Below are 11,148 nucleotides of genomic sequence, written 5' to 3'. Positions count from 1 at the left end.
ACACGGAGTGCAGATCACGTGGAGGTGTCCGTGGCGGCGGCATAGAGCAGCCGGTCACCAACTACTTCATCAAGGTGCTGATATAGGTCAGTGGTAGCTGTTGATGTAAGACACTCTCCGGGACGAAGAGGTCACAATAGCCCAGACAAGGGAGACATGAACTCGTGAAAGGAAAACACTAGCACAAAGGCAGCACGAAAATTAAAGCAATAGAGTAATTGCACTGTATTCAATATGTTTCTCAATTACAAAGGGGGGGTATTTATAGCTCGAAATCTCAACTACTCTCTGGCCAAAATTCCCTTCCTCCCCCCAACTGCCAGCATCTTGGAATATTCTCTGGGTATAAATGTAACGCTACAAAACCCAACACAACTTAGTGAAATTATAGCTATACACTCCGAGGGTCTTCGCATATGAAGCGAAGGGGTCCTCTGAGTCGCTTCGCCGCTTGTCACTTCGGCCCACGTGCTATCCCTTTGCTACGCGGGTCGCCCCTTTGCTTCTCTTCGGGGAGCTTCGACCTTTGCTCGTCGCACTTCGCTCCAAGTTCTTCAGACGCACCCTCTTCGCCTTCGCCGGTCGCTTCGCCGCCTCCTTGCTCGCAGCTGAATGTCTTCAGTGCCAGGCAAAGGTGGCGCCCCCAACAGTAGCCCCTCGAGGCCATGGACGCTCCTTGGAGGGACCGAGGCCTGACAGATCGGCACGTGAGCATGGCCACGTCCCTTAAGCGCCACCCCTCAGATGTTCTGCAGTGTGATAGAAGAAAGATTTTTTTAATCGAGGCATCGCCAATTTGTGCAAAGACGAGAATGCCCCTGCATTCGGCCGTTGAGGCGGCTGTTGGCTGGTATTTGACCGTTGGGAGTCGAGGGCATTTTAGTAACTTTGCACGGACTGTCGCGTGCCGCTGTGCGCACCCCCGGCTATAAAAAGGAGTGGGGGGGGGGGTTTGCCTTGCGCAAGCTCAGACGACGCACCAGTTTTAATTGCGTTCGCCCTTTGCACATATATCACTTTGCTTGCTCTTCGCTCACAACTCCTGGTTTTCTCCAAGTCTTTGCCACGGCTCCGCACGAAGAAATGGTGCCTCGCACAACTGAGAAGCCGCCTGCCACTTTCGTCTTAGGCTACAACCACGCAACCCCGGAGGTCCTCGAGGGGATGATCCTCAATGGTTTGGTGGACCGGAGCCAGGTGTGGCCTCCCCCAGCTTATCTGGCTTCGGCGCGGCCCGAGCCGGACGAGGTGATGGTGTTCCGCGATTTCTTCACTGCTGGTCTTCGCTTCCCGCTAGACCCCGTGATCGTGGAGATATTCCGCCTGCATGGGGTCTGTCTCCACCGGATGTCTACGATGTCCTTCGTGAGGCTAAACCTCTTCATGTGGCTGGCGAAGACGGGCAAGGTAGAGCCCACGGCCGAAGCATTCGCGCGCATCTTCCGCCTTCACTACCAGCCAAAGACGATTGTCGTGACCAGGAAGGATGGCAGCAGCGGGGATGGGGAGCCTCAGTATGGCTGTTATACCTTCGCTTTCTGGCACATAGCCCCGAGCCCCATCCCTGCGTACCGGAACAAGTGGCCAGTGGATTGGACCAACGCTTGGTTCTACCACAAAATCCGGCTCGACCTGAAAATGAACTCCAGCCCTCTTTGGGTCGCAAAGATTCCTCTACTCCCGAAGACCCCAGTGGTTGCACCGCCAGACACCGAGAAGGCTAATGCCTTCGTTGCACTACTTCGCCAGGTTGTGAAGAGTTTCAGCACTCGTGATCTTATCGAAGAGATTGCTGCGTGCCAGTGCTTTCCCGTTCGGGAAGGGTAGACAGTTGATTCCTGGGCACCCGAAAAGAGGTGGATTGAGGGCATTCCTATGCCGGACTTCACGGAGGTTTCAGCCTCCATCGCGAAGGTGTGTGTAAATTGTTTTCTAATTGTTATCTTCGCTTTGGACTGCAGACATTGATCCGAAGGCTATTGATAATGCCGCTGATGAATTTGTCGGCCCTGTTGGCCTTGTTGAGTATAAGCAATTGGTAGAGAAGCTTGGTGGTGTCAGGAGGAACAAAGTTTTCAGCTTCTTTGGGGTCAATCCTCCCTGTCGCGAAGCCGAGGCGGCGATTGCGGAGGCCGAAGAGAAAAAACAACAAAGAGAACAGCAGAAAGCCGCAGTTGGCGGTTCGGGCGCTACGAGCGCCCTCGAGAAGAAGAAAAGACGCGAAAGAGCAGGCGGCACTAAGGCGCCGAAGCGTCCCAAGCTTCTGGAGTCCCTCTTTGCCTCAGAGCTGATCAAGGCGAAGGGCGATTCCGAGGATGATGTGGAAGTGGTGGATCGCGAAGAGCCCCCTCGCCAATCTCCAGCCTCCGCCACTCCGATTATGGTGGCTCCCATCGCCGTGAGGCGCGCACCCGCGCTGGAATATAGCACGATGGCGGAGGAGAGCGACAAAGGCGAGGGACACAAAGATTCGCCTATTGCGGTTGAGTCACGGTCGGGCCAGATGATCCTCGAAGGGCCCCAAACAGACGCTGACACTGACAGCCATGCACAGGATGACTCCGAGTCCTCTTCGAAGCTCGGGGATGATGGTGAAGACGAGCCTCACGGCGAAGCTCCCGTGAAGGTCGCCGCATCTTCTTTGAGCGAGGGCTCGGATTCTTCTAACGACAGGAGCGCCTTCCTCGTCGACAATGCTGACTCCCGCCAATTGGCTGAAGCCCTTGGTGCCTCTAGTGCCAAGCTCATTGGGGGTCAAGTCGTTGGAAGCCTCCGCTTCGAGAGCCGCGACCGGGAACACCAGTTCTTGGCAGAGGCCGGGGGGTCATTCTGCTTCCCCCTGATGGAGAAGAGACCGATGAACACTGGTACGGCCAATGCCCTGCAGTGCGCAGAGGATCTTGCTCTGAAGTCCTTCGTGGCTGCCCGCTATGCCCGAAGGAAGTTGGAAGCTGAGGCCGGGTCTTCTTCGCGGGTTGCAGAGCTCGAGGAGATGGTCTCCACCTTGCAGCAGGAGAAGAGAGAGCTCGAAGCGTCGCTTGCTTCTGTACGCATCAGGGCAGAGACATCTATAAAGAAGTTCGATGAGGCACGCGTCAAGGCCACAGCTGCGGAAGACGCTACGAAGATCGCCGAGGAGGGACATAAAAAAGCCGAAGAGTTGGTGAAGGCCTTCAAGAAGGCTGTTGTTAGTGAAGACGCGCCCCTTCAAAGCGAAGTGCATTGCCTTCTAGAGCGCTTTGGGATTGATGCCCCGCCGCTTGCCGGTGAAGAAGCAAATTCTGTTGAGCTTGTCGAGCTTTTCCGCTGGCTGCGCTGTTGTGTGGCCATGACCGACTGCGGCAGCCATTTCTTTGGTGAGCTGAACGCCGGTGTCGCCGCACTCTCGCTTATAGCCACGGTGTGCTCGCTCCTCGAAGACCCGGCTGGAGGCGAAGCCTCCGTGACAAAATCAAGGCTCCGTACTCTTCGCGATCCTAGCGTGCAGTGGCCATCTACCGAAGATGTGAAGCCGGAGACGCTGCCAGCCCTTCCTCGCAACATCGCCAAGAACTTTATGGCTACTTTTTTTCAACAAAGAGGGCGGGAGCTGGTGGCGCATGAGGGGGACCGCATGAAGGCCCAGGTTTGGCCGTTACTTTGTTTTTATTGCCTTCGATTCTTAAAGGTTGTTGCTGACAATCGCTTTATTTAGCTGCAAGAGAAGGCAACACAGTGGGCTGCTGAAGTGTTAAATCTGAGGCGCATGCCCCGTCCGGAGGTGATAGAGATGCCAGAGAGGAGGCTGGCAGTGGCCAAGGCTAAGACAATAGAGAGGTGTGAGCCATTGGAGGATGTAATTTTGGGTTAAATGTAATTATAACTTTTAATTAATGCCTTCGGTGACTGCGCAGGACCCTGCGTCGGAACCTGCGCGGATCGCCGAAGGTATACTACCTTTGCGGATGAAACATGGCAACTTTGTTGTTTCTGCCGCTATGTGGCGCAAGTTTAATGCCAACAGGCCTTGGTTGACCTTCGCTGAGTTCTGGTCAAAGGAGTGTGTTTATAACCGGCACAACGCGCAGTCAAAGTTATTCTTTGATAATTTTACGCGTGATGAAGAAAAACACTGCGAGGTTCTTCATGAAAGTTTTATTCATCGTGAAGTTAGGCGTATGCTTAATAATGACGTTCCATATTCGCCTCCTGCTGGGCTGCTTAAGCCGAAGGTGGAGCCCGTGGAAGAGTTCCACGGGGATTATTGCTTCATGTACAAAGAAGAAGGTGCCTTCGTTCAAGGCGACTGACGGGAGGCGTACTTTATTGCAGGGCCCGGGTTTGAGGCATATCTTCGGAGATTGGCCGAAGAGATAATGGATCTTGCGGTCCGTAATGTAATTGATGAATTGGACCGCATTATATTCGAAGAGGAAGAATCTGTTGTAACTTTATAGTGAATGGGCGATGGCCCTGTATGATTTTCATGTAATCGTAAGAAAAACTGTGTAACACTGAGCGAAGCCTCTGCATGTAAATTTTATTTGCGAAGCGCCACCCTTGATGATGTAATTTTTTGGTTCTCCGAGGACGCATTGTATTTTAATTGCAAAGAGCCACCTCCTCTTCGTTCTTGGCGGGCGGATTTAATTTCAAGGAAAAACCAGTGGGTCTTCGATTTTGGCGAAGCCATATCTAGTTTGTCCCTTCAAGGGCACATTGTTTTATTTGTGAAGCGCCACCCCCCCTTCGTGCTCTTGGAGGGACATTGATTTGGCGAAGCCTTTAACTAATTTGCGAAGCGCCACCTTTTTTTTTGGGTGACTAACGACTGCAAGAACTCAATATTGAATGTTCGCGAAGCGCCACCCCCCCTTTTGCGTTATTGGAGGAGTGAGGCGCGCTTTGTTGATCGGATTTTATGTACCTCGGGAACTTTGTTTCGGAGGTCTTTTGAGAAAAAATGGGTCCTAGCCCTGGGCCTTCGGCTTTCGCGCGATAGGACTGCTACATGACCTCAACGCTTTGGAGCGGAGGGTCTTTTCGATGCCTTCGGCGCTTTGCGTGGAAGGTCTTCCATGCCCTCGGCGCTTCACCGCGGAGGGTCTTTCTGTTGCCTTCGGCGCTTTGCGCGGAAGGTCTTTTTTCATGCCCTAGGCGCTTCGGCGCGGAGGGACTTTTGGTTGCCTTTGGCGCTTTGCGCGGAAGGGCTTTTTCATGCCCTCGGCGCTTCGGCGCGGTAGGGCTTTCCTTTACCTTCGGCGCTTTGCATGAAAGGTCTTTTTCATGCCCTGGGCGCTTCGGCGCGGAGGGTCTTTTGGTTGCCTTTGGCGCTTTGCGCGGAAGGGCTTTTTCATGCCCTCGGCGCTTCGGCACGGAGGGGCTTTCCGTTGCCTTCGGCACTTTGCGCAGAAGGTCTTTTTCATGCCCTCGGCGCTTCGGCACGGAGGGTCTTTTTCAATTGAGAAAAAGTAAGAACTGAGGCTCAAGGGTGCTGCGGGCTGTTCAGCTCCGCGAGCCCTGGGCTCATTTCTAGAAGTGTTAACCACGCACACCGCACCGATGACTCCCCCCTTAGCGGCGATGGAAGGGGAAAGACGCTTCGGTGACTTTTCACAGGCTAGCTTTTTATGGGGACCTTTTTTATATTTCACAAGGGGTTACATTGGGTTGCCGCCTTGTCAAAAACCTCACATTTTCGGCGATCAAAGTGATTGCGCGAAGGCTTCCCTTGTGAGGAAAAGAGTATGGGCCCTGGAATACATTGTTCAAATAAATTGAAATAATATTACAATTTATTACAAAAATGAAAATGACGTGGAACTAGACAAAGTAGCGCTGGAGCATATCCTTGTTCCAGGAGTATGGCTCTTCGACTCCTTCAAGTGTGCGAAGCCTGTAGGTTTCGGGTCTTGCCATCGAAGCGACCAAGAATGGTCCTTCCCATTTGCTGTGCATTTTCCCTTGTTGCTTACTCTTCAGGATGCGTCGAAGGACGAGATCGCCCTCCTTGATTTCCCGAGGTCTCACCTTTTTGTTGCGCCACCTTCGGGTTTCCTCCTGGTATCTACCGAGGTTTATTACCGCTTGGGTCTTGATAGCTTTGATTGTGTCAATTGTTGGCTTGATATCTTCGTCGGATGCTTCGGTCCTATAAGACCCATGGCGAAGTTCTTCTGGAGTCATGGCCTCTTCGCCATAGAGGAGTTTAAAGGGTGTCAATTTTGTGGCCCTCAACTCCATTGTGTTGTGAGACCAGACTACTTTTGGCAGCTCATCGACCCACTTGCCCTTCGACCGCTCTGTGATGTTCTTTTTGATCCCTGTAAAGATGATTCCATTTGCCCTTTCAACTGCTCCGTTCGACTACGGGTGGTATACTGAGGCGAAGCACAGCTTGGTGCCCAAATGTTGACAGAACTCTCTGAATGTTGTGCAGTCAAACTGTTTGCTATTGTCTACAGTGACTTCTTTGGGTACGCCGAAGCGGCATACAATGTTCTTCCAGAAGAATTTTTGCAAAGTGGCGGCTGTGATGTCACGGAGAGCTTTGGCTTCGATCCACTTCGAAAAGTACTCTACGGCAACTGCCGCATACTTGAAGTTGCCTGGAGCTGTTGGCAAGGGTCCTACAATATCGATGCCCCATCGCGCGAGGGGCCAGACTGGGGGTATGAGGTGGACTTCTTCGGGTGGGAATTTGCTGAAGTGGGCATGCTTCTAGCAGTTTGGGCAGGTGCGCACAATTTCATGGGTGTCAGCCACGGACGAAGGCCAAAAAAACCCTTCGCGAAAAGCTTTTCTCACCAGGGCTCTTGTTCCAATGTGCGAAGAGCACATTCCTGTGTGTATTTCTTGCAATAGTTGTCTGTCTTCGACTTGTGAGATGCACTTCAACAAAGGAGCACAAACACCCCCACGATACAATGTGCCATTGATTATTGAGTAGCTTTGCGCTTGAAGGGCAAGTTGTTTTTCTTCTTTTTCATCCTCCAGAACAAAATGTCCCCGAAGGTAGGCCATAATCTTTGATCTCCGGTCTTCGCTTGAAATAGCATTGACGAACTTTGCTGGTTCTTCAGCACAGTTTACCGAACCACTCTTGATTGTTTCAAAAAACACATCCGGAGGCAAAGGATCGTTCTCTGCTGCTGCCTTCTCCAGGACATCTGCATGCTTGTTCTGTGTTCTAGGGAAGCTTCGCACATTGAAACCCAAGAAATATTTTTCCATGTTGCGGACAGCTGCCAGGTACTTCGCTAACTCTGGGTTTAGTGCTCTGTATGTTTTGCCAATGTGGTTTGTGATCAGCTCAGAGTCAGACTTGATCGACAGTCTCCTCGCACCAAGTGTCTTTGCCTTGCGAAGGCCTAGGAGCAAACCTTTGTATTCTGCAATGTTATTTGTACATCCTGGGAAGTCTAACCCAGCTGCATACTTGAGTTGAATTCCTGAAGGTGCTGTGAGGATTACTGAAGTGCCTGAGCCATTTTTGCAATAGGCTCCGTCACATTCCAACTGCCAAATGGCTTCGATGACCAGAGGGTTCTGTGAAGGTGTTGCTGGTGTCCAGCCGGCAACAAAATCTGCCAAGACTTGAGACTTGATTGTGCTTCGTGGTATAAAATCAATGGTGTGCGATGCTAACAATGTTGCCCATTTCCCAATTCTGCCTGAGGCCTCTCTATTCTCAAACATATCCCGAAGAGGAAAAGATGTTGGGACTTTGATCTTGAAACTCTGAAAATAATGGCGAAGCTTTCTGGCTGCCATTACCACTGCATAGGCCATCTTCTCCATTTCAGAGTAAAGGAACTTCGATCCGTTTAGAGCTTCAGATACGAAGTAGATTGATAACTACTTCAGGGTGCCTTCGATTGTTCTCTCTTCGACTAATGCCGCGCTCACCGCGAAGCTTGAAGTTGCGATGTACAACAAGAGCTCTGCTCCGGGCGTTGGGCTTGTCATTACCGCCAAGTTTTCTAAGTACTTTTTCAGATCTTCGAAGGCTTTGTCCTGCTCGGGACCCCAATGAAAATTTTTCGTGCCCTTCAACACCTTGAAGAAAGGAAGAGATTTCTCCGCAGACCACGAAATGAATCTGTTGAGCGAAGCTAGGCGGCCTGTCAACTTCTGCACGTCCTTCTTGGTCGAAGGTGGTCACATTCTTCTTATGGCTTCGATCTTTACCGGATTTGCCTCTATGCCCCTCTCAGTGATCATGCATCCCAGAAGCTTTCCCCATCTGACCCCGAAGACACACTTTTCTAGGTTCAGCTTGAGCCCATGCTTGCGAAGTTTGGCGAAGGTTTCTCGAAGGTCTGCGATATGCTCATTGCGTTTTTTGCTTCGAACGATGACATCGTCGACGTACGCGGAGATATTCCTGCCCAGCTGTGTATCAAGTACAGCTGCGACAGTTCTGTTGAACGTGCACCCTGCATTGCAAAGCCCCTCAGGCATTCTTACATAGCAATAAGTGCCAAAGGGAGTGGTGAAACTGGTCTTCTCCTCGTCCGACTTCTTCATGAAAATTTGGTGAGAACCGGAGAAGCAATCTAACATGCTTAGCATCTCCGATCCTACCGCTGCATCTACCAATGTATTGATGTGAGGCAACGAAAACTCATCCTTTGGGCAAAACTTGTTGAGAGTAGTGAAATCAATGCACATTCTCCAATTTCCATTCTTTTTGGGTACCATGACTACGTTTGCCAACCACTCTGGGTACTGCACTTCGCAGATTACTCCCGCATCAAGTAACTTTTGAACCTCACTTTGTGCAGCTTTCTTTTGGTCTTCGGACATTGTGCGAAGACGCTGCTTGCGCTACTTGACCTTCGGATCGACTCTCAGCTCGTGTTCCATGACTTCCCGATTGACTCCATGCAGGTCCGAAGATGACCATGCAAAGATATCTTGGTTGTTTCTCAAGAATTGTATCAATCTGGACTCTTCGGCTTCCTCTAGGCCTCTGCCTATTGTTACTGTTCGATCTGGGACATCTTCGTAGAGCAGAACTTTTTTGGTGTGCTCTGCCAGCATGACTCCGTCTTTGTCGTGTTTCTTAGGACTGAGTGGCTTTGCTTCCTCATCTTCGCCGTCATTGTTGTTGGCTTCGATTGCGTGCACATTTTTCATTGCACACGCTGCATTGTCCTCACACCTCCTTGCTTCTTCTTGGTTGCTGAGGATCGTGATGACTCCTCCGGCTGTTGGGATTTTCATGCACAGGAAGGCTTGATTGACAACTGCCGCAAACTTGATGATGCTGTTGCGGCCGAAGATGGCATTGTATAGGTAGGCGATATCTACCACATCGAAGGTTATTATTTCTGTTCTCTGTGTGTTGCCTTCGCCGAAGGTCACATTCAACTCTATTTTGCCGAGGGCTTCGATTTTTTTGCCTCCGAAGCCGATAAGTGGGTATTGAGATTTGTGGAGGTTTTTTTTCTGTGAACCCCATCTTCACGAAGCATTGCCAGGTCAAGACATCCGTGTAGCTGCCATTGCCGACGAGGATCCGACCAACATCATTTCCCACAAAGTGTACAGAATTTTTCCCAATGTTTGCTCGAATGGCGAGGGGATCATTATGTGGGTAATACTGGAGCCTGAGGTCGGCTTCGAAGAAGGTAATTGGGACGTGGGACCAGGGGGTGCGGAAGTGTTTGCCTTCACAGACGTGCGAGACGGTGCGGAGGTATTCTTTCCCCTGACGCTTCGTCTCATGCACTGGCTCGTTTGATCCGCCGGAGATGGCGTTGATGACATTCACCGTGCCTCCCACCGGATCGTTGGCTCTCTCTGGGATTGTGCTGGGTTCTAGCTTCGGCGGTGGAAGGAGGTAACTGGAAGTTTGTGGCTGGTGTTGTGGGCGCCACCCTTGATGTGGAGCCGAAGGGTTTTGGATTTGCGAGAATTGGGGGGCCGAAGGCGTTGGTAGGGCTGGAGGGGTGTATGTGGGGTTATAGTGGAAGGTTGGAAAGGATGGCGAAATGGTGGGATATGCCGAAGTCCAATGTGGTTGATGCGAAGGCTGCCACTTAATTTGCGATGGCAGGCCTTGCGTCTGGTTTGTGTGGGTGCAGTTGACGGGCTTCGGCGGCTGCTCGGTGTTTGTGGCTCGCTCCAACTCTTCTTTTTTGTCCTTGATGAGGGGGCATTCATTGGTCCAATGACCTTTGTCTCTGCCATGAATGCAGCAATATGGTACTTTTTGTTTTCGGCCAGAGTTTTCCCTCCGACCCCTATTGAAGTTGCTTCGGTCGCTCCTCCCTAATCTGTTGTTCTGAGGCCGGGAGTCACGGGCTTCGTCACCGGAGACCGTGTTCACGGCCTTCGGTGTTTTTGCTTGCTCGGTCTGATGTTGGTTCGGACGGTCGCGATTACGTCCCCTGTTCGCATTCATTTCTTCGATTCTTCGACGCTTCCTTTGTCAAATACACAGTACTCTTGCATAATCTCGAAGAGCTTGTTCAGAATCTTCGGCCTGTGGCGTTCGAGGTACTCTCCGCATGGGCCTAGACTCAAGCCGGCGATTGCGGCATCGATAATGGTCTTCTCGTCTACATTTGGGGCTCTTGCGCGAAGCTTGACGAGACTGTGCAGATATTCTTGCAGCGAAGAGCCTCCTTGCTTTAGGTTGTGGAAGGCACAGGAATTGACTTCTTCAGGCTTCGGCGCTCTAAAGGCAGTGGTGAGCTCTCTTCGGAGCTGGGAGATTGGAGTACCAATGTTGAGCGAGTCCCTTCAGCGAGAGGACGAATGCTTTTACTTTGCAAGCCGCGCTGCCTCCGGACGCTTCGATGGCCGCTTCGTACTTGAGTAGAAAATCTCTTGGATCGGAATCCCCATCGAACTGTGGGAGGATGGTTGGGTTGAAACGTGGAGGCCACGGGATCTCTTCGAATTCTACGGAGAGGCGGGTGGTGGGGTTCTGTTGTGGGTAATGCTGTTGTTGGCGAAGTTGGTTTGGAATCACGTACTCGCCTTCCTCTTCGTTCGAGTACTATTCTTTGGCGAAGGGGGTTGCCTACGAAGTCCTTGAGGCTGAGGCACTTGTTGCACTAGTCTTGGGTCTTGACGAGGGGGTTTCATCATCACCAAACGATCTCTAATGGTCTGTCACATTGCCTTGCAGCGAAGTTTTTGTTCTTTTAATTTGTT

This window comes from Panicum virgatum, chromosome 9N (genome assembly GCF_016808335.1).
Source record: "Panicum virgatum strain AP13 chromosome 9N, P.virgatum_v5, whole genome shotgun sequence".
Classification (NCBI taxonomy): domain Eukaryota; kingdom Viridiplantae; phylum Streptophyta; class Magnoliopsida; order Poales; family Poaceae; genus Panicum; species Panicum virgatum.
This window is presented reverse-complemented; position numbering follows the sequence as displayed.